This window comes from Bos grunniens, chromosome 8, assembly GCF_055505025.1.
Source record: "Bos grunniens cultivar Pamir isolate PY7600 chromosome 8, Bosgru_T2T1.0, whole genome shotgun sequence".
Taxonomy (NCBI): Eukaryota; Metazoa; Chordata; class Mammalia; order Artiodactyla; family Bovidae; genus Bos; species Bos grunniens.
The window spans coordinates 18,295,232-18,320,485 of NC_141172.1; the positions used below are offsets into that span (position 1 = coordinate 18,295,232).

Below are 25,254 nucleotides of genomic sequence, written 5' to 3' on the forward strand. Positions count from 1 at the left end.
GGTATGATTCTCTCTGCTATAAACTGATAGAAGCATAAACAAAATAATTCACAAATGGTGTAGGCTAAGTGATGCAAATACACTGCAATTCTCAGGAACATCTCTGTCATTACCCAAGAACTCAGTCTGTAGTATACAATCTTCCCAGATTGTATAGTCAACGATTCCCAAATGTGGCTGCAAATTAGAGCTGTTTCAGTCAGTTCAGTCGTTCAGTCATGTCCAACTCTTTGCGACCCCATGAATTGCAGCACGCCAGGCCTCCCTGTCCATCACCAACTCCCGGAGTTCACTCAAACTCATGTCCATCGAGTCAGTGATGCCATCCAGCCATCTCATCCTCTGTCGTCCCCTTCTCCTCCTGCCCGCAATCCCTCCCAGCATCAGAGTCTTTTCCAATGAGTCAACTCTTCTCATGAGGTGGCCAAAGTACTGGAGTTTCAGCTTTAGCATCATTCCTTCCAAAGAACACCCAGGACTGATCTCCTTTAAAATGGACTGGTTGGATTTTCTTGAGCTGTTTAGACAACTTTAAACAATTACAGATACCTAACTCTAGCTACAGTCACTCTGCAACCACTTTTCAAACCACTGGCCTTGACCATGCGGAACATCTAAATTTAGGCAAGCCAAGAGTGACTACTGAAAGATAAGCTAGCTTATGGGTTAGAGAGGATCAGGAATCACAGGGAAAGAAAGGATATCTTTGCACATCATCATCTAAATTCTCTCACTCAACTCTCTCCCCACACTTCTATCCTATTCTGTATTTCCTCTATTTGTCCTCTCCTCCCCTGTGGGAGATCTGAGAGCCATACTTCATTGACAATTAAAGGAACAGAATGACAGTTCAGGTTAACATTATTCTATACACTAAGAAATATCCCTCATATGAAAACACAGACTATAGAAATTCTTTGGGAAAAAAACAGATGTAAAGATTATTCTATACTTCCATTAAGTTCATTTGGAAAAGTATAAACTTATTAAGCATAAACAGGGGAGGTGGATGGAGGGAGAGAACAGGACTGGTTAACGGATTAAGTGGAAAAATTCAGCAACATCATCCATGAGTTCTAGATTTTTAAAAAATTCAATAATTCAAAGAATTTTTAGCATCAATCTATGCTTAATATTATTGAGGATTACAAAAATAGGAAAAGAGATATCTCTATGTTAGCATGATTATACTAATCACTCTATATTTGATTTAATATTTGGTTTCATTTTCATTTCTTGGTTAAATAAATAATGGGTAAGCATTAACCATGGGCCAGGTATTGCACTAGAGATAATATATTCCAGGCTGAGTCCTTGCTTTCTTGGATAACACTTTCTAGTAAGATAAAGACAACCAAGGAAACTATATCATAATGTGATAAAAATAGAGAATAGGATCATTACGAGGACACACAAAGCCAACTTCAGGAGGCTTGCAGTCAGCAAAGAATTTCTGGAATTTAGCATTCAAGGTAAGGCTTGAAGTACATGTAAGAGCTTTCCAGTTGGAAAATAAACTGGAAAATAAAATTCTCTCAGAAATGTACATGCACAGTTTTGAAGGTAAGGTATACGTTCAGGCAACTGCCAAATAGTTCATGGCAACGTACATTGTGGAAGATGGAGAGATGTGCAGAAGACTAGAAGGGCCAGATTTTAAATTGTGAAGTCATATTAAAAAAGGTGGACTATATATTAAGAAGAAGCACTGAAAATATTTTAGCCATGAGGACTCTAATTCAGGTTTGTCTTTCAGTAAATTCACTCAGCCTTCCAGTTTAAAAAGACTCAAAATTTAGACAGAATCAAGACTAGCACTAGAGAACTGAATCAGTTAGGAAGCCAATCAAGTACTTCGGGTGACATGATGAAGGGTATGGCCTGGATAATGAATAGGAAAATGTAATGAAGTGGCTGAAATGGGGCAATAGGAAAGTGGTAACACAGAGGGACTTGGTGATGCTTTAGATGTGAGTGTAGAACAGGGCAAGGTGATGGTTCCAGATAAACACATAAAAGGAGGAAGAGGTTACAGAAAATATTTGGGTCTTTTGACTTTTCCATGATAAGGCAGACATCCAAATCAGGTATCAAATAAGTAGCTGGAAGTGTGGGTCTAGACTGAAGTTTAAGAGGGAGAACAAACTGCAGAAAAAAGTTTGGGGAACTTAAATCTATGAGCTTCTCTGGTGGCTCAGACAGTAAAGAATCTGCCTGCAACACAGGAGACACAGGTTCAATCCCTGGGTTGGGAAGATCCCTTGGAGAAGGGAATGGCTACCCACTCCAGTATTCTTGCCTGAAAAATCCCATGAGCCTGGCAGGCTGCAGTCCATGGGGTCAAAATGAGTCAGACATGGCTCAGTGACTAACACTTTAACTTTCAATCTATAGATTGTAATTGGAATCATGGAAGTTAACAGCATTGTTCAATTTTAGTTTGTAAATGCTGTATAACAGAAACAAAACCAACCAAGGAAGAGGACCCTAAAAACAATTAAGGAATAGCCAGAGAGGGAAGAAAATTCAAGAATGTGGTTGAGAGGAAGCCAAGGAAAGTTTATCAGGGACAGAGTACTCAGTTTTGCTGTAGACTGGTAGAATGTCAAATTAAAAGACGTTGAGGGGTCTTTGTTTGCTTAACCTCCTACAAAACACACTCTCCCTTCTCGTATCTTGAAATGTTTATCTATGCCTATTCTAGTCAGAAAATATGTTTTTTTTAAACTTCACAAGGGTTATTTGCATGTTTCCTCTTCCACAATAAAGGTGTTACTACCTACCAATTAAAATTGAGTTTTTAGTAATGCCTATTCTATAACCAACTTAAAGGAATGATCATGGTCTTGCTGCTGCTGCTGCTAAGTCACTTCAGTTGTGTCTGACTCTGTGTGACCCCATAGACAGCCTCCCACCAGGCTCCCCCGTCCCTGGGATTTCTCCAGGCAAGAACACTGGAGTGGGTTGCCATTTCCATCTTAAAGTGAAAAGTGAAAGTGAAGTCGCTCAGTCGTGTCCGACTCTTAGTGATCCCATGGACTGCAGCCTACCAGGCTCCTCCATCCATGGGATTTGCCAGGCAAGAGTACTGGAATGGGGTGCCAGTGCCTTCTTCGTGATCATGGTCTTAGGTACCATGCAATTATTTCTCTGAAAAAGTATTCATTTGTCATCAATTAGACATGCCAAGCTAGGCTGAAATCCTTATATGACTTTATAGCTATAAGCTCTATGAGGGCATGAAATGAACTTAGTTTCTCCATCATTGTACTCACCATTATTACTGGCACAAATTAGATGCTCAAAACACATTTCTGAATGAGTGAATAAATAGATTAATGAACAGAGTACCTGAGTCGAAAGCCAGAATGATCTGATATTTACATTATATAGTCTGCAAAACGGAGATGATGAATTCTGGTGAAGGAATCAACTGAAATGCACAAAATAAATATTAACTGATCTTCTGGGAAAAAACCCAAGTATAGTTTCACACTAATTAGCAGAAATAAAAATCCCCTGTCCAACCCTTAGATGCATTCATGCATATATTAGCCAACAAAAGTATTTAGCTCGCTAAACTCTGTTAAGGGTTATTAAAAAATACAAGAGCCAAAAATAACTGAACAAGTAACTAATGTGACAACAACAAAATCAGCACTTGACAAGGGCAAAACAGTGCCATGTGGAAGCCACAGTATAAATGACTCATTCATGATAACATGTCATGGATTAATACCAGGTGCTCAGTAAATCATTTTCAGTTACTTTCTTTAAAGCACTGGTTACTAACCACTACAGTGAGCATCATTCCTCTCCCTCTCATTTTTTCCACTACAAAACACTAAAGATAATAACGGCTATGCTATGATTGCAAGCACTGTACGTCTTCTGTTTCCTGTTTCTTTTTACAGTATATTCAATTAAGTGATTTGAGTTAATGCATATTCTGAGTAGACAGAACTACTGCTCCGATCATTAACAGGAAGTAAAACTTGGAACTAAAAGTTACCACCCATGCCCACCAGCCAGGTCCCTCAACCCAAAACCACCTTACATAAGCAACTGCAAGCATGTTGGAGGGGCCTCTAGGAATAAATAAAACAATGCCAAAGGTCAGTGGGTAGCTACGGATGGACAAGGTACAACCTTTTCTCCCACTAGCACCAAAGGAGTCGACCAGGACACTTTAAACAATAAGGAAAATTATCTCCCTCCACACAGATCCAAAGACAGGCATTTCAGGAATTGGTTCAGTGCCTAGGGATTCAGGTTTTTCATTGCCCTACTTTGCCATCCCACTGGATTAGCGTCTTCATCCTTTGCCTTCCCTACCCATGTTGAAAGACAACTGCCACAATTTCAGAGATCTCACATAGATAAAATAAAACTTAAGGGAAAGTTTTCTCTTCTGGTTCTCCCTTTTGGGGAGATAAACATTTCCCAAAAGTCTTCCAAAAGACTTTCCTTCAAAGTTCATTATTCAGGGGTAGGTCACATGAACATATCCTAGGTGCCCTCTAAACTCAGGCTCAGCCAACAGGGCAGAGGGAGATGAGAAATGGCAACCAACAGTGTCATTCCTTTCTGTTGGCATTCTTCACACTTGGCACTTTCTTTCCTCAACCTCATTTCTCCCACTCCACTTTTCTAAGCTGACTTCATTGCCTTTTACATAAGCCCGACTGAAGGTAGCATTTTGTCTCACGTTGAGCTCATGTATCAGTAGTACTGCAATTTCTCTGTGTAAAATACTTGGTCTTTTGGATTTTTAGATTGTGATTGATTACATTTACAAATAATATATGAAAGTCAGAAAACTTAATTGGAAAAGCAAGAGAAAAGTTATTCTTGTACACAGAAAACTGATTTCTTTTGTTGGCTAAATGGACCATAAATATTTTCAGTGGTTTTAATAATAGTTTACTTACAAAGCACTAAATTTGGGGTAAAAGAAAAGCAAAGTTTAATGTGTCTTGATTGGGGAAAATGAAAAATCTTATCTATAGGCTTACTACTTTAAATTAATGACAAAAAAAAGAACTACTCTACTTTTTTGGTACATTAGCATTGCTCTCTACACTAAATACTGAAGACTCCCTCAAGTCTACTCTTAAGGAGGATCCAGGCTATAAAGCAGAAAAGCCTTGTAACACAAAAAACAGGATGTCCGAGGTACTGTAAAATCATATAATTTTAAACTCAGAAGAGATGACTAATTTAAACTCCTTGTTTCACAGATAAGAAAATGGAAACTCTGAAGTATGAAGCCCAGGGTCATCAATAACTGGGAAACAGAGCTGAGACTTCAAGTTGTCTAACTGAAATTTCTACTTCTTTCCTATTTTAAAATTGCCCTTTCCACTAATATTTAAGTATATTCTCAAATGTCAGTCTAAAAACTAAATGATCATAGACTAAGTCAATTTGATTAACAGAAAGTTAATCAGAATATCCTTTTTGTTTCAATTTTGATTACCAAAACTTTCTTCCTTGCCTTATTAAATAGATTGAGTACTACTTAATGAGTCCCTGAATTGTTTTTGATCTGGAAAATCTAGATAACTTCACAATAAATATCATATTTTTATTGTTTTATGACCAGATTTCATGTTTATAAAATTAAGCTGGATTTTTTTTATTATTGGCCCTATATCATTTCCTGGACAATGCTAAGTTGATCAGTTTTATGTTCACATAGTTATTTTGCTTCTAAAACAAAGATATAAGCTCTTTTCTTTAGACGTCCAGCACAGAAAATAATTCTGACTGGTATTTTTATGTATTTTTATTTTGACTTTCCATAGTTTTAATATCATCCAGCATGAGGAAGTGGCAGATCAATGATGAATGACTTGAGGATATGAAAGATTTAGTCACTGTTCTCATTCTCTGACCTGATAATCCAAGACCAGCATTAATAAATGGCATCAGGAAGCCTCCAAGGGTTTATTGAGGGAAGAAAAAGAGCTGTTCTTTTCTTTTGCACGGAAAAGCATAAAGCCCTTCTACTTTGCCTCCTTAATTAAATTAATCCAGTTGTGTGAAACTTTGAGCATTCTTCTAGAGGTGGAACAATTATTCTTGTGCACACGTGCATCATTTTCTGTGCTTCTTAGGGAACCAACTGTGCAAACACCTAAACTGGGAGCTCCAAGGACTGCAGATTCAGAAACAGCTTCTCTTCTCTAACTCCACTTATACCTGGAGTCAGGCTGGAACAAGAAAAATAGTGCAGAGCAGGGCACAACATAATAAGACCTGATAAACTGGGAAGTATTCCAAAACTGTGCTCTCCAAATACTTGGGAAAATATCTCCTCACAATGTATAATTTAGTCAATAAATAGTATTTAAAATAATCATGAATATACTTATTTTAAAACAGCAACTCCTAGTTAAATTTTTGCCTTCCATGCTTTCACTATGAGACTTACCTATAGAAAAGACAGAGTTAAAATTAAATCCTCTTCTCATTTTGGCTACAAAACATAAATAAGGTATAAGATGCATCTGTTTCAAATTAATTACAGCATAAGTTGAACACTATTTTAGAAACAATTTAGCATATCTCAGCAAAGTGAAAATGAAAGATGATAGTATCATTATTCCCAAACTATATGCAATGTGACTAAGTACCAGTGTGGCTGAATCATAACCATCAACTGATGACTGAAAACCCACTGAGCTCTTAATATCATTCAACATATCATGAGTTCCATAAACTACAATTTCTAAGATACTGCCTGAAATGAACTCAATAGGATTCACCAATATAGAACATGCATTAGCTCTGAGTATTTTTGAAAGTTTTGTTATACTTCATAAAAAGTTCTAATTTTTCATTTCTAAAAGCATGTGTTAACTCAGTAGTTTGCTCTGTGATTACTAGAGCATTATGTGTATTTTCTAGCTTTATAGCTATATCTTAATTTCTATATATTTACATATTTGTCCCATATTTATTGCACATTCCCAAAGACATGGTTGATTTTTAGGTGTACATCAATAAGAGCCATGGTAAAAATTAAACATATATATATTTTCACACACACAGTAGTATATTTATATACTACTGCCAATCTTAATATTCTTTAAAACTTTCTTTTTAACATCTTTTAAAATACATATTAAGTGCATGTTAGGAAAAGGACATATTATACATATTTATGCCTTCCTACTCTACCTCTATACCTGGAACAATTTATTTCTGCAACAATGGCTGAAAGAGTAGTAATTTATAAATGAGTTTCATTTTAAAACTTTAAAAAATCAATTCCTAAAGGAACAATTTCTTCTCATAATAGATATCAATAACTATCAAGCCAAAGACTGATAATAGGCTTTTATCAACAACTTGAGGAGTGACATCAGCAAGATGGTGGCACAGGAGGTTCCAGCCCTTGCCATCATGTACAAACACTGATTGTGGCAACCTCCTTAAGATAAGCATGCCTTCTTAAAAAAACAGTGTTGGGAAAACAGGATATCCACAGGTGAAAATATAAAAATGGATCCTTATCATATACCATACATGAAGTCAACTCAAAGGTTTAAATTTGGGGACTGAAACCATAAAGTTCCTAAATGAGAGGGGAAAATCTCCATGACACTGGTCTGGGCAATAATTTTTTAGATATTGCACCAAAAGCCTAGACAACAAAAGCAAAAACAAATATCTGAGATTACATCAAACTAAGCATCTTCTGCACAGCAAAGAAATCCATGGACAAAATGGAAAGGCAATCTACACAACAGTAGAAGGCATTTTTATGAACTAAATGACATATTTCTATGGCAAATCATATAGCTGATAAGGGGTTAAGATCCAAAATATATACAAAAGTCATACAACTCAATAGTAAAACTAAGATAAAAATAAAAAATAACCTGATTTAGACATTTTTCCAACAAGGGCCATGAAAAACTATTCAATACCACTAATCATCAGAGAAATTCAAGTCAAAACCACAATGAAACATTCTCTCTCACTTACATGAGGATGTCTATTATCTAAAAAGAACAAATCTTGCCAAAGAGGAGAAGAAAAAAGAACCCTGACACACCAACACATGTTGGTAGGAATATAATTTGGTGCAGCCATTACAAAAAACTGTAAAGAGATTCCCCAAAATATTAAAAACAGAACTACATTTTTAATTAGTAATCCCACTTCTGTATACTTATCCAAAGGAATTGAAATCAATACCTCAAAGAAATATCTGCATCCCCATATTTATTGAAGCATTATTCACATTATTAAGCATTACCCAAGCCAAAATGTGGCAACAACCTCCATGTCCATCACTGGCTGAATACATAAAGAAAATATGGTATATACCTATGATGGAACACTAGTCAAGCTTTAAAAAGAAGAAACTCTTGCTGTTTGTGGCTTCATAGGTGGTCATTATACTAACTGAAATAAGCTAGATGTAGAAAGACAGCACCAGATGGTCGATACCAAAATCAGATTGATTATATTCTTTGCAGCCAAAGATGGAGAAGCTCTATACTGTCAGCAAAAACAAGACCGGGAGTTGACTGTGGCTTGGATCATCAACTCCTTATTGCCAAATTCAGACTGAAATTGAAGAAAGTGGAGAAAACCACTAGATCATTCCGGTATGACCTAAATCAAATCCCTTATGAGTATACCGTGGAAGTGAGAAATAGTTTTAAGGGACTAGATCTGATAGACAGAGTGCCTGAAGAATTATGGACAGAGGTTCATGACATTGTACAGGAGGAAGGGATCAAGACTATCACCAAGAAAAGAAATGCAAAAAAGCAAAATGGCTGTCTGAGGAGGCCTTACAAATAGCTGTGAAAAGAAGGGAAGCAAAAAGCAAAGGAGAAAAGGAAAGATATACCCATTGAATGCAGAGTTCCAAAGAATAGCATGGAGAGATAAGAAAGCCTTCCTCAGCGATCAATGCAAAGAAATAGAGGAAAACAACAGAATGGGAAAGACTAGAGATCTCTTCAAGAAAATTAGAGATAGGAAAAAAAAAAAAGAAAATTAGAGATAGGAAGTATTTCATACAAAGATGGCCTCGATAAAGGATAGAAATGGCAAGGACCTAACAGAAGCAGAAGATATTAAGAAGAGGTGGCAAGAATACACAGAAGAACTGTACAAAAAATATCTTTATGACCCAGATAATCATGATGGTGTGAACACTCACCTAGAGCCAGACATCCTGGAATGTGAAGTCAAGTGGGTCTTAGGAAGTATCACTATGAACAAAGCTAATGGAGGTGATGGAATTCCAGTTGAGCTATTTCAAATTCTGAAAGATGATGCTGTGAAAGTGCTGCACTCAATATGCCAGCAAATTTGGAAAACTCAGCAGTGGCCACAGGACTGGAAAAGGTCAGTTTTCATTCAAATCCCAAAGAAAGGCAATGCCAAAGAATACTCAAACTACCACACAATTGTACTCATCTCACATGCTATAAAGTAATGCTTAAAATTCTCCAAGTCAGGCTTCAGCAATACGTGGACCATGAACTTCCAGATGTTGAAGCTGGATTTAGAAAAGGCAGAGGAACCATGGATCAAATTGCCAACATCCAATGGATCATGGAAAAAGCAACAGAGTTCCAGAAAAACATCTATTTCTGCTTTATTGATTATGCCAAAGCCTTGACTGTGTGGATCACAATAAACTGTGGAAAATTCTGAAAGAGATGGGAATACCAGATCACCTGACCTGCCTCTTGAGAAATTTGTATGCATGTCAGGAAGCAACAGTTAAAACTGGACATGGAACAATAGACTGGTTCCAAAAAGTAAAAGGAGGACGTCAAGGCTGTATATTGTCACCTTGCTTATTTAATTTATATGCAGAGTACATCATGAGAAACGCTGGGCTGGAAGAAGCACAAGCTGGAATCAAGATTGCCGGGAGAAATATCAATAACCTCAGATATGCAGATGACACCACTCTTATGGCAGAAAGTGAAGATGAATTAAAGAGGCTCTTGATGAAAGTGAAAGAGGAAAGTGAAAAATTTGGCTTAAAGCTCAACATTCAGAAAACGAAGATCACGGCATCTGGTCCCATCACTTCATGGCAAATAGATGGGAAAACAGTGGAAACAGTGGCTGACTTTATTTTGGGGGGCTCCAAAATCACTGCAGATGGTGATTGCTGCCATGAAATTAAAAGACACTCCTTGGAAGAAAAGTTATGACCAACCTAGACAGAATATTAAAAAGCAGAGACATTACTTTGCCAACAAAGGTCCGTCTAGTCAAGGCTATGTTTTTTCCAGTAGTCACGTATGGATGTGAGAGTTGGACTGTGAAGAAAGCTGGGCGCCAAAGAACTGACGCTTTCGAACTGTTGTGTTGGAATAGACTCTTGAGAGTCCCTTGGACTGCAAGGAGATCCAACCAGTCCTAAAGGAAATTTCCTAAAGGAAATCAGTCCTGGGTGTTCATTGGAAGGACTGATGCTGAAGCTGAAACTCCAATACTTTAGCCACCTGATGCGAAGAGCTGACTCATTTGAAAAGACCCTGATTGAGGGCAGGGAAAGATTGAGGGCAGGAGGAGAAGCGGATGACAGAGAATGAGATGGTTGGATGGCATCACGCACTCAATGGACATGAGTTTGAGTAAACTCCGGGAGTTGATGATGGACAGGGAGGCCTGACGTGCTGCACTTCATGGGGTCACAGTGAGTCAGACACAACTGAGAGACTAAACTGAAATGAGAAAGACAAATACTTCATTATTTCAATTACATGTTGAATCTAAATATTCAAACTCACAGAAATAGAAATTAAAATGTTAGTTGCTAGGGGATGGGGGAGAGGAAAATGAAGAGGTGAGACTTCAAAGATACAAAGTTTCAGTTATGTAAAATAAAGATACTATGGAAGTTCTACAATAGAGTGGTACACTTTTTTTTTTTTTTTTTTTGACAACTGGCATCACAACTGTATCTCACAATAAAGACGTTATGCTGTGTTTTGAATCTATTCAGTTGTGTCTGACTCTTTGAGATCCTATGGACTGTAACCCACCAGACTTCTCTGTTCATGCGATTCTCTAGGCAAGAATACTGGAGTGGATTGCCATTTCCTCCTCCCAGGGATCTTCCTGACCCAGGGATCCAAACCTGCATCCCTTCTGTCTCCTGCATTAGCAGGCAGGTTAGGCCCAAACACCCGAAGGCAGAGGAGTGTATGCTGCTTCAGTTAAAAGGATATTCGTCTAAATCAAGCATAACAATTCATCTGATACTACCTCCACTAAGTATTCAAGTTCATTACTACTAAAGTTAAGGGTAAGGACACTGAGGGAAAAGGAGTTAGGAAATTAGAAAAATGACTACGAATAAAACAAAATTATAGCAATTTCATTTTGATGTGATTATAAGCGACAATTGGTGCTTGCATATATTATAATAATACTGGGCATATGTTGTGAGAGCAATTCAGATTCTTAGCATAAAAACTAGAACAGTGAGAAACTTCATTAGTGCAGGAAAGCCTATCTTAGTGAAATAGCTATTTTAGTACATTTATGTTACTGTTGAAAGCATAAACTTGATCCAAATCATTACAATTCATAGATTTAGACTAAATTTCTTATCCAATGGTTAGATGAGGCCCAGAAATAATGTTTTATGCAGTATTACTAACAAATAGTATACGGATAATAATAATTTTCAAAAACAGCTAAAACACTGGAAGAAATATGTATGCCAGGTACTGCTTAAGCACTTAAAGAATCTTCCTGACCAGGGATCGGATCCCAGTCTCCGATTGCAGGCAGACTGTTTACCATCTGAGCCACCACGGAAGTCTACTAACCCATTACCATTCACCATTTCATGATGCAGGCTCCATGAGTACCACACCACCACTTAATGGATGAAGGAGATGAAAGTATATACTACTTTTATCACTGTTTTACCCACAAGGAAATTGAGATCACACAACTAGCAATTTGTAAGATACAGGTATGATCTAATAATGATTTTCAGTCTAACAAATGTTTAAACAGCCTGTAGAACATATTTTCTTTCTCAATCAAAGTCACTACAGAAATCTTATTAAGACTTTTACTATTGTTAGTAAGATATTTTGGGAGGTGACAAGAGTAACTAAATTTCAGACAAATCCCTTGGAAACAATCCCAAATCAAGAATAAGCAGGTCTGGGCTCATGAAACATTATTGCATTTGCAACCACCCCTTCAAGCATCAACAGCACCAGAAGAGACATAAGAATGGGTCACAGATAGCAATACTGTCAGCTGATATCATAAATCAGTTCAAAGAAAAAATATAAAATTGCCAAGAAACTTTTCTTCTAGTTTACATAACAGAATCTTTTAAATACCACTGAGTCATCTTTTTAAAAGGGGGTTTCATCTGAGTCATCCCAGCTAACAAGTCACAATATTCTCAGTAAAATTTAGAAGCAAGTCTAAGGGTAATTGCACGCCCTCCTGAAAACCTGGTTCCAAGTAGGGCTGAGAAAGCAGCTATGAACTGTCATTCACTGGAGTTGATAGTGGTTGAATTTTTGAAACAGATTTTTTTTTTTGCAAAAGTTGAGGAAATAAAATTGTCCAGAATGTCATTGCATAGTATCTGGTTTTGAAGTAAGAAACTTGTACAGCTTAATGACCCTCAAGTAATGCTTCTTAGGATAATATTCTCTTAGTAGGATCTTCAGAGAAGGCAATGACAACCTACTCCAGTTCTCTTGCCTGGAAAATCCCATGGACAAAGGAGCCCGGTAGGCTGCAGACCATGGGGTCGCGAAGAGTCGGACACAAATGAGCAACTTCACTCTCACTTTTCACTTTCCTGCATTGGAGAAGGAAATGGCAACCCACTCCAGTGTTCTTGCCCGGAGAATCCCAGGGACGGGGGAGCCTGGTATGCTGCTGTCTATGGGGTCGCATAGAGTCGGACACGACTGAAGTGACTTAGCAGCAGCAGCAGCAGCAGGAGGAGGATCTTCATGGCCAATAGTTTCAGGTTTCAAGCCATTAGCCAGTGAATAAAGTATTGAATATCAATTATTTACCATGGTACTAGTATCATTGGCAAAGCAAAGGACATGATTGCTTTACAGAAATAACTCATCCTACCCATCAAAAGCTTTCCAGTATACAACTGGGTAGGCTGAATTTCACTTCACATATCTAGTGAATAAAATGTCCAGCAGAAACCTGTATGCAGGTCAGGAAGCAACAGTTAGAACTGGACATGGAACAACAGACTGGTTCCAAATAGGAAAAGGAGTACATCAAGGCTGTATATTGTCACCCTGCTTATTTAACTTCTATGCAGAGTACATCATGAGAAACGTTGGGCTGGAAGAAGCACAAGCTGGAATCAAGATTACAGGGAGAAATATCAATAACCTCAGATATGCAAATGACACCACTCTTATGGTAGAAAGTGAAGAAGAACTAAAGAGCTTCTTGATGAAAGTGAAAGAGGAGAGTGAAAAAGTTGGCTTAAAGTTCAACATTCAGAAAACTAAGATCATGTCATCCGGTCCCATCACTTCATGGGAAATAGATTGGAAAACGGTGGAAACAGTGGCTGTCTTTATTTTGGGGGGCTCCAAAATCACTGCAGATGGTGATTGCTGCCATGAAATTAAAAGACACTTATTCCTTGGAAGAAAAGTTATGACCAACCTAGACAGCATATTAAAAAGCCTAGACATTACTTTGCCAACAAAGGTCCATCTAGTCAAGGCTATGGTTTTTCCAGTAGTCATGTATGAATGTGAGAGTTGGACCATAAAGACAGCTGAGCGCCGAAGAATTGATGCTTTGGAACTGTGGTGTTGGAGAAGACTCTTGAGAGTCCCTTGGACTGTAAGGAGATCCAACCAGTCCATCCTAAAGGAGATTAGTCCTGGGTGTTCATTGGGACTGATGTTGAAGCTGAAACTCCAATACTTTGGCCACCTGATGCGAAGAGCTGACTCATTTGAAAAGATCCTGATGCTGGGAAAGATTGAAGGCAGGAGGAGAAGGGGACAACAGAGGATGAGATGGTTGTATGGCATCACCAACTCAATGGACATGAGTTTGGGTAAACTCCAGGAGTTGGTGATGGACAGGGAGGCCTGGCGTACTGCAGTTCATGGGGTCACAAAAAGTCGGACACAAGTGAGCAACTGAACTGAACTGAACTGAGTTTTTGGAGAAATACTCATAAAACATCTCTCACATAGGATTCTCTTAATTCAACCTAATTTTCTTTTTGTATTTAAGACCACTAGCCACTATTAAGAGACAGATGAAAGATACTGGTAAATAATATATATCATTTAATCTATATAAATTACATAAGTATAGAAAATAATTGGTTATTGTCTCACCAAAAATCAGTCCCTGAAAATTTTCAGGTAGGAACTACCACATGTTTAAAAGTACACATCATTAAATCAGTGAGAATTATTAAAGCAATCATATTGTAACAGCCTTTTCTGATAATTCTAGCAAACTTGAAAGTGAAATATGACTTTCACTGCCAAAATGCACTTGTCCTTTTTAATTGTAACTATTTCATGTAAAATAAGTTGTATAGTTTCTGCAAGTGCCAAAAACCTAGACCGTGTCTTTTTTTCTTTTTCTGTCTTCAAGCCCTCAGTCTAGTCCTTGTGTGCAAGTAGGTTTTAAAAACAATTTCTTTGTTGATGTACAGCAAAACCAATACAAAATTGTAAAGTAAAAAAAACAATAATAATAAAATTTAAAAAAAATAAAATAAAGACACAGCTTTGAGCTATGAAAAAAAATAAAGGCAATTGCAGTATAAGCTTTCCCTAAAAAAATAAAAACTATTTCTTGAATAAATAACAATAGATGGACACAAGTGATTATGCAAAGTTAAAATATTTAAACATTGTAAAACTATTATGCTTAGGTCAGCATCTAGTGCAGAGAGGGGATGACTGTATCTTAATTTCTACCCACTCCTCGTTAAGAGATTATCGAATGGCTAAAGAACCTGCATGTATTAGTGGGACGCTTCATTATAATGGCTGAGTGGTATTGTCTTTTTCTCCCCAAATCAAAATGTGTAATAGGAAACAGCAAGTTAATTTGGACATGGTAAGTCTGTGTTATGGAGAACAAGTTTGTGAAGACCACATCCATCCCCCTTTTTACCAGCAAATAAGAGTTGGAGAATTCAGCTTCTAAATCAGCAGTTTCCAAACAGTGTTCCATGGACCCCTAGAGGGTTGCTAGGGTTAATGGCATCTGGGCTTCTCAACATTACCATTCCCTCCACCAAATTTCAGCAAGAAAAAAAGTGTTTTTCTCTAAAATGATCTTTGGAATAAAAAAAAATTGGATATTAAAAATTGGAGATCATTTATCTAAATGAGTTCTGTTTCCTCTAAAGTAGTGAGATTCAATGATTATACATTTATTGCAGTGCTGCAGCCATTCAAAACATTTTGGCAACTTCTCTGGAAAGTGCCTTTAGACAAGACAGTCCAAACCTTTTAGCTTCTTTGACAGAAAATATTCCACTCTTAAAAGCTGACCTTCTTACAAAGCAGTCAATTTATTCAGACCAGTTCTGATGTTCAAGATAAGAGTTTAAGCTGGATAATTAATATCATGCTTGATCAAATGTGACTGTAGAGCAATGAGGTGTTCAATTCCCACGTGGATGGGGGCCAGAGAGGCGCTGGGAGACGGAAAGATGTCATTCAGCATTGCTCATGTACTTACACAGATGGAAATCCTGGATGGGAGAGTTTAATGTTAACACACCAATTATTCTAAATCTTCTGCTGGCCCAACATGTGTGCGTGTGTGCCCATGAGTATGAGAAAGCGAGATGAAGAGGGAAGGATGTTCATATTTCCTTCTAAAGAACCAAAAAGAATTTAGCAAATGTTAGCTATCCCCTCGTTATAGATTTCACTAATTCATACTGAACTGTGATTGGTCCTTAAAATATACTGCTTTCTGCCAATGGAATCTTTTAACTTCATTGTATGTGATCAAGAGCATGACTAATGACCTTCACTTATAAAAACAAAGTGATTATGATTTGCTACAGGAGTTTGCTGCCCACCCAGAAATTTTCAGCAAATTAAAGGCAACTTTAGCAACAGTAAAGTTAGATATGTTTAAGCAGAATTTTAATTACAAACAGATTTATTAATAACGTGTGTTTGTAGTAATAGCAGTTCCCGTTTTTCAGTCCCTATTCAATTACATGTAATAGGTCCTTTCCCCAGTCAATCTCTACAACAAATCTTGCCCACAATCACATGGCTTATAAGTGGTAGAGGCTAAGTAAATACACTTGAATTCTCCATTCAGGTCTCCACTCAAATCTTGCCTTCCTAGCCTCTGACATTTTCTAACCCAGAACAGTGTTGTTTTCACTTACAGTGTTTATCCTCTCCTAACAAATCAAATAGGTTTGTCTCCTCCATTCCCCAAATATAAGGGCAGTATTTCTTCTATTTTGTTTACTACTAAATTTCTAGTTCACTATAACAGTTTCGGGCCCATCAGAGGTCCCTGATAAATTTCATTAAATAAAAAACAGTTGCACGAACATTTGATGAATGAAAAAAAAAAAAGGGGCAAATAGACATAGGTTCCTCTCTCCTTCAACTTTGTGTTTTTTTTTACTATTTCATACTGCTTCACAAGTTCAAAGGCACTACTATATATAAATTAGATAACTAATAGGATCTACTGCATAGATAGGAAACTCTACTCAATACTCTGCAGTAATGATCTATATGGGAAAAGAATCTAAAAAAGAGTCAATACATGTACAACCGATTCACTTTGCTGTTCAGCAAAGTGCACAGTACATGCCACATTGTAAATCAACCATACTCCAAAAAAAATCAATTTTTTAAAAAGGCCAAAAAAGTCAAAATAAAAAAAATAAATAAAGATAGCAAACTCACTTCTCCCTATCACCTTGAAATCCTTATTTCCCACTCACTGTCCACCATGTAATAACATAGGACAGGAAGGCTAGATCTCTAGCTGGAGGTTGTAGGATAACATCAAGGACATCAGCCATGTTCTGCTGGCATAGAGGGCCACAATAAGGACTGGGGCAGTCGATGCCCTCCGAGAGTCCCCCTCACATTTCCTAGGACTAATGAATTAGAACAGAAGGTTGCTACTTGAGGACAAGAGCTAAGCCTGAGTTCAGAGACCAGAAAGTACTCTGTGATAGACGAAATAAGGGAGCAGTGAGCATAGCCCCAAACTTGCCAGTATTGTCAATTTAACCCACCCAAGAGTTGATAGGCAGGCCATCTGTTGTTTCCTTTCTTTTCAGGAAAAAAATTTTGCCATACAGAGAAAAATTGAGACACTTAAGGAAAATGAGAACTATTTTAGAAAACAGCAAAGGGAAAGTTCTTAATGGAGGAAAATGAACTAAAGGGAAGGACAGTACAGAGACTGAAAAGAAGTTTTTAAAAATAAAATATACTCAAACCAAAAAATAAAGAACATATTTGCAACATGTGGAAGGACAATCAGATATTTATAAAATAGAATTATTGGACATGAAGGATAATATTTTTGAAATAAATAATCCTGTGAGGTAGTAGAATGAATACATATAAAATTGCATTACTTAACTGAAAAACTGGGTCAGGGAACTCTCCCAAAAGCCATGAGAAAAAGACAGAGATATAGAAGGGGGGAAATAAGGGGAAAAGACAAGAACGCTGGAGAAAAGAAATAGAGATGTCAAAATCCACTGAGTTGGAAAACCAAAAGAGAAAATAAAGACTGCAGGCAGGGGATAAAATAGTGATAAGATTATAAAGAAAAGTCTTTCAAAAATCGAAAAAGTCTTTACATTAAGCTTCAGTCTGATAGCATTTTATGACAGAGACAAATCTTTGTATCAAATTGTTTCACTGACCTCCTGGGCACACAGAAGAATATATTTTCCTTCCCTTCCCCTTGTATTTAGGTGGAGCTAAATGACCAATTCTAGATCAAAGAAGCCAGAGTATAAATGACCGTATGGAACAACTACCTGCCAAACAGTTAGCTGCGGCTGTGAGGAGAGTGAAAACCATATCTTTACAGATTTTTAAGCACCTAGATTTTAGTGTTGTTTTTCATAGTTGTCAGTATAGTCTAAGAGTAATAGTGCACTGAGATAGATGGGGAGGGAGGAGGGAGGAGGGTTCAGGATGGGGAACACATATATACCTGTGGCGGATTCATTTTGATATTTGGCAAAACTAATACAATTATGTAAAGGTTAAAAATAAAATTAAATTAAAAAAAAAAGTCACACCAAGACGTATCCCTACAAAGACGCCAAAACCAGATTACATACAAAGGAATTTTTAAAAAATTCATAGTAACCTACCTCTTCAATAGCACCATAAAATGAAAATATTGAAGGAAAACAAAATTGAACCATTATTTTAATATTTATCTGAGTTAATATACACATTTATTGGTAAAGTAAGGTTTTAACATAAAAATTCTCAGAAATGTTTACTACACATGTATTCTTTTTGAAAGATTTTTTAAAGATACAGTACTGTAAGAAGAAAATGAATAGAAAAATAATTAAGTGTTATATTGCAAATAAGAATAAAAAATCTGCATTGTAACTAAAAAAGGGATGACAGTACAATCCTAAAATTCCTTACAATAGCAATATGTGCAAAAGAATTCCTTTGGGTGAAACAATAGACATGGAGAGAAAAAACATAGAATTATGGATCTCAAAACTAACAGGTAATTTTCTGGCTGTCATAAATATTTGTTATAGCTAATGGCAGAAAAAATTAAAAACCAGAAGCATGGTAAATAAAGGTGATCAAAAATTACAGAAACAAGTCATAGAAAAACTGAAATTACAGCAAATAGGTTAAACAAACGTACTCAGTTTGAATTTTTAAAAGACAAATCAAACCTGAAAAAACACAGAAGAACCTTAAACGAGCTCACTACAGCTCTTCCTCTGTCCCACAGATGTGATCATCATTTTTCAATCACCAATGCCATGGTCACTCTGATGCCATTTATACTGTTGGCCAGATACTTATCTTTCTACTCTTCTTTCTTCCACTTTCTTTCCACTTTTCTTTTAAATTTCTTCCCCTTTTGAATCCTAGATCCTGTATCACCTTTCATTCTCTAAATTTTCTCTTATATTCCCATGCTTTTATTTCAAGTGAATCTACTTTCACAGCCAGCATCAGCCAATTTGGTCAGGAAACCACTTGGGTTTTTCTGGGAGTGGCTATCAGGTTTTGGTCTTACCTAAGGAAACAACCATTCAGAGCACCAGAACTGGAATTAGAAAAGAAATAAACATTTCAGACCTACAACTTAATAGATGGATAAAACTAATCAAAGTAACTGCTTTAAAGTTTCATTTTTCTTTCGTATTTAAAAGTGATTAATAATAACAAATCTCATGAGTCAACTGCACATAAAACACTTATCTCAGTGCCTAGATTATCAAATATCTAATATTCCCAATAACTTTAATCTTTAACTTCAAACAAACTATCAGAACAACAGACTGGTTCCACACTGGGAAAGGAGTACATCAAGGCTGTATATTGTCACCCTGCTTATTTAACGTATATGCAGAGTACATCATGAGAAATGCCTGTCAGGAGAAATATCAATCACCTCAGATATGCAGATGACACCACCCTTATGGCAGAAAGTGAAGAAGAGCTAAAGAGCCTCTTGATGAAAGTGAAAGAGGAGAGTGAAAATCTTGGCTTAAAACTCAACGTTCAGAAAACTAAGATCATGGCATCTGGTCCCATAACTTCATGGCAAATAGAAGGGGAAACAATGGAAACAGTGAAAGACTTTATTTTCCTGGGCTCCAAAATCACTGCAGATGGTGACTGCAGCCATGAAATTAAAAGATGCTTGCTCCTTGGAAGAAAAGCTATGACCAACCTAGTCAGCACATTAAAAAGCAGAGACATTGCTTTGCTGACAAAAGTCCATCTATTAAAAGCTATAGTTTCTCCAGTAGTCATGTATGGATATGAGAACTAGACCATAAAGAAGGCTGAGCACTGAAGAACTGATGCTTTTGAACTGCAGTGTTGGAGAAGATTCTTGAGACCTTTGAGTCTCAAGAAGATTCAAAAATCAAGAAGATTCTTGAGTCCTTTGGACTGCAATGAGCTCAAACCAATAAATCCTAAAGGAAATCAGTACTGAATATTCTTGAAAGGACTGATGCTGAAGCTGAAACTTCAATACTTTGGCCACCTGATGTGAAGAACTGACCCATTGGAAAAGACCCTGATGCTGGGGAAGATTGATGCAGGAAGAGAAAGGGATGGCGGTGGATAAGATGGTTGGATGGCATCACTGACTTGATGGACATGAGTCTGAGCAAGCTCCAGGAGTTGGCGATGGACAGGAAAGCCTGGCATGCTGCAATCCATGGGGTCACAAAGAGTCAGACACAACTGAGCACCTGAACTGACCAACTGATTTTTTTCTGGATTCTATAATGCTTCAAGTTTCTAAAACAGTCAGAAATCTTTCCAACCAATAAACTGAGATGTTCAAATGTAAATGGTTAGTTTTTAGCCTTAAACTTTGAAATCCTTTTTATCTTTTAATAAAATTGCTGCTGCTGCTGCTAAGTCGCTTCAGTCACGTCCGACTCTGTGCAACCCCATAGACGGAAGCCCACCAGATTCCCCCATCCCTGGGATTCTCCAGGCAAGAACACTGGAGTGGGTTGCCATTTCCTTCTCCAATGTATGAAAGTGAAAAGTGAAAAGGAAGTCACTCAGTCGTGTCCGACTCCTAGCAACCCCATGGACTGCAACCTATCAGGCTCCTCCATCCATGGGATTTGCCAGGCAAGAGTATTGGAGTGGGGTGCCATTGAAATTAGACAATGTATAATGACCTTAAAATATTTTTGAAGCCTCCTAAAATTTAACCACCAACATAAATATGATATTTCAAAAATGAATAAGCAAAATAAAATGTTATTCTACACAGATTTCATTATGGTGACCAATATATATTTTCAAAAACAATATAATTTTGAATAGTATAGTTTAGGATGCTGTAAAGCTTTATTCCAGTGAGATGCATATATGTCTCCCAGCTTATACACCCAGAACTAACTATATTTAATACTAGAATAATATTTGAGGAAAAATTAAATTATAAGACATAAATCTAATCTCAACAAATCCACAACTGAGTCTGAGAAAGAATGTGTGATGATTTATAAAGTTGGGGACTGCGTAATCTTCAACTTAAACTGTGGATCCTTTCAAGTTTACTTCTCCACTATATAATATTTGCAGATCTGGTGGCTCAGATGGTAAAGAGTCTGTGTGCAATGCTGGAGACCTTGGTTTGATCCCTGGGTCAGGAAGATCCCCTGGAGAAGGAAATGGCAACCCACTCCATTATTCTTGACTGGAGAATTTCTTGGACAGAGAAGCCTGGTAGGATCACAAAGAGTTGGACAAGACTGAGCGACTAACACACTATATAATATTTAGAATTCATGGAGGAGAAAACATGGTGTGATTTTTACCAGACTCGGTGCCATTCTACTGTTTGGGAGAGAAAATTAAAATTAACTAAAATTTTCATGAAAACTTACAGACATCTGAAATTTGGAATATCTCTAACATTTAACTTCATAAGCAGACAGAGCTTGTCCAGAAGTTCTTGTCTTAGTGCCAAGAGAACAAAGGTCATAGATGTAACAGCAGAGAGAAGAGTGAAACAAGGTAAAGATGGTTACTACAGTGTGCTGAACACATGCTGAACATGCTGAACATCTCATATACTGGGATATTCTCGGTTCCAATTTAGAGGAAACATCCCCTAATTAAATCCCAACACCTTACTGATAATTTAAGTGAAAGAAACAAGTTTTACAGGGCCTGTCTCAGCTCTGGTTTACCCCCCAAAACAGATCTAACACAAAGGTGTCTGTGTTTGCAATTTATTTGGGAATGTGATCCCAAGTAACAGGAGAGTGCAATAGGGGAATGAAACAAGGAAAAAAAGAAAGAGAGCCAACACAAGGATATAGTTGGTTACTATAAAGGAAAACAGCTTAATCCCTTAGTGGTCATCTGAGAAGCTTAAGCAGTATGTCAAGGAACCCCCTGTTCGGTTGTGGAAAAAAAGTGGGGAGACACCTATATGCACTTATACGCTTCTACTGCCACATACCTCTAGTTTGTACCTGCAAGAGTACAAAGGAGTTCCCATAAGTCTCCTGTGATGTGGGATCAGAGAAGATCTGAACCAGGAAGGCAGAGACACTCAGTTCAGGTCAGAGACTCTGAGATGTCCTGGCAAGGTGCTATTAGGTTCACCTGCACGAAAACACTGAAAGCCTACAGACTACTTCTGCAGCATGGTTGGAATAGAAAGTATGGTCAGAGGATTTTAAATGATGCATGAAAGGCATCCATATTAATCATCTTCCACAGAGGAAATACATGATATTCCCATAAGCAAATTACTTTGCCAATCTGTTAAGTCGGGAACAGCGTTATGTTTGGAGAGTTCTGTAACTCAGGAGATGCTTTGGAGCTGGGAGGTGGATGTTTTAAGACATAACTCTAAGTACTTGGATTTTTAGTATTATCATTTTTGGAGAATACCAATATAATGGATTTCATTCTCTAGTCTTTAACTGAACAACATAAAACTAAGCAATTTTATTAAACCAATCTTCAGTTTGAGTTGGTCCCACATGTTAATTTATTAAATGCCTTTGTATTTTCATTGAAACTCTCTTCCACGCTGTTAATTTACATCAACATACTTGATACTGAATAGTTTATGTCAATTTCATTTCTGAATCACCCAGCAGCTTGGAGCAAAGTAGTAACCAATGCCTAGCAAGAGGAAAAGTTACATAAATAAAAAGAAAGACAAACAAAACCAAACATTTATCCCAAATGCCTCAGTTTCACAATTAATATAAATAAAAACATGTTAATCTGTTCTCAAGTATAAATAACACCAATAGATCATTCAATAGCTCACAAATGCAATTTCACAACAATAAAGGAGGAAAACAAGTTTATCACAGCACGTTTCATATTTCAAAATGAGTAAGTTGCTGAGACTTTAAGAAAGGCAATTCAAAAACTTAAGTCTACATGGGAGAAATGAAATCAGTTCAGCTCTCCAAGAAAAATAATAGTGATCCTATTTATTAGGCTTTATGATACCTTTGAGAAGGCAATGGCACCCCACTCCAGTACTCTTGCCTGGAAAATCCCATGGGCAGAGGATCCTGGTAGGCTCCAGTCCATGGGGTCGCTAAGAGTCGGGCATGACTTAGCGACTTCACTTTCACTTTTCACTTTCAAGTATTGGAGAAGGAAATGGCAACCCACTCCAGTATTCTTGCCTGGAGAATCCCAGGGACAGAGGAGCCTAGTGGGCTGCCGTCTATGGGGTCGCACAGAGTTGGACATGACTGAAGCAACTTAGCAGTAGCATGATACCTTTTAAAAATCAAAAGGAATTCTAAATATTTCTCCTCACTCCCCATCTTAGTAAAAAGACAAAGATTGTTTAAATGCAAAAAATGCATATATTCATATTAACTTGAAAAGCAAAATGAAGTCAGTGAAATAATAGTTACTATCATTATTACTGATGATTGACAACATTGACTGACATATTTTTGGTGAGAATTCAGCAAATATTACCTATTTTCAATCCAAAAATATGTCTACAAATCCTTTATTAACTCTTCTCTAATAGAGAGAAGAGGTTTATTTTCCCTCCCCTGGAATTTGTGCTAGCTTATGTCTACTTTAACCAATGAAGAACAGAAGTGGCTTATGCCAGATCCAGGCCTACCATTTAAAGGGGATTGCCAGTTTCTGCCTTGCATATGAGAGGAGGTTGAGAGGAGGTTCAGGAAATTGGACAGGAGGCAGGGATCAAGACCATCCCCAAGAAAAAGAAATGCAAAAAGGCAAAATGATTGTCTGAGAAGGCCTTACAAACAGCTGAGAAAAGAAGACAAATGAAAGGCAAAGAAGAAAAGGAAAGATATACCCATTTGAATGCAGAGTTTCAAAGAATAGTAAGGAGAGCTAAGAAAGCCTTCCTCAGTGATCAGTGCAAAGAAATAGAGGAAAACAATAGAATAGGAAAGACTAGAGATCTCTTCAAGAAACTTAAAGATACCAAGGGAACATTTCATGCAAAGATGGGCACAATAAAGGACAGAAATGGTATGGACCTAACAGAAGCAGAAGATATTAAGAAGAGGTGGCAAGAATACACAGAAGAACTATACAAAAAAGATATTCATGACTCAGATAACCATGATGGTGTGGTCATTCACCTAGAGCCAGACATCCTGGAATGTGAAGTCAAGTGGGCCTTAGGAAGTATCACTACAAACAAAGCTAGTGGAGGTGATGGAATTCCAGTTGAGTTACTTCAGTCCTAAAAGATGATGTTATGAAAGTGCTGCAATCAATATACCAGCAAATTTGGAAAACTCAGCAGTGGCCACAGAACTGGAAAAGGTCAGTTTTCATTCCAATCCCAAAGAAAGGCAATGCCAAAGAATGCTCATACTACCGCACAATAGCACTCATCTCACACACTAGCAAAGTAATGCTCAAAATTCCCCAAGCCAAGCTTCAACAGTACATGAATGGTGAACTTTCAGATGTTCAAGCTGGATTTAGAAAAGGTGGAGGAACCAGAGATCAAATTTCCAACATCCTTTGGCGCATCAAAAAAGCGAGAGTTCCAGAAAAACATCTATTTCTGCTTTTTTGACTACGCCAAAGTCTTGGACTGTGTGGATCACAACAAACTGGAAAATTCTTAAAGAGATGGGGATACCAGGTTACCTTTCCTGCCTTCTGATAAATCTGTATTCAGGTCAAGAAGCAACAGTTAGAACTGGACATGGAACAACAGACTGGTTCCAAATAGGAAAAGGAGTATGTCAAGGCTGTATATTGTCACCCTGCTTATTTAACTCATATGCAGAGTACATCATGAGAAATGCCAGGCTGGATGAAGCACAGTTGGAATCAAGATTGCCAGAAGAAATATCAATAACCTCAGATATGCAGATGACACCACCCTAATGGCAGAAAGTGAAGAACTAAAGAGCCTCTTGATGAAAGTGAAAGAGGAGAGTGAAAAAGTTGGCTTAAAACTCAACATTCAGAAAACTAAGATCATGGCATCTGGTCCTATCACTTCATGGCAAATAGA

The 25,254-nt window shown here is 37.3% G+C and overlaps 1 long non-coding RNA gene across 40 annotated transcripts in view; it reads right to left on the minus strand.

Moving 5' to 3' along the window:
- Window positions 1-25,254, minus strand: part of LOC147366712 (uncharacterized) — a 409,970-nt gene that overhangs the window by 347,154 nt on the left and 37,562 nt on the right. For 2 of the 40 annotated variants that reach the window (XR_015168999.1, XR_015169002.1), the window contains exon 3: window positions 6,437-6,481. The exons of 34 other annotated variants lie outside the window; for them this stretch is intronic. This is a non-coding gene — a long non-coding RNA (uncharacterized LOC147366712). Of the gene's footprint in view, window positions 1-5,816; window positions 6,216-6,436; window positions 6,482-18,694; window positions 19,315-25,254 lie in introns of those variants that run through there. 4 more of the 40 variants (XR_015169013.1, XR_015169018.1, XR_015169023.1 and 1 more) reach the window with 3 other exon arrangements.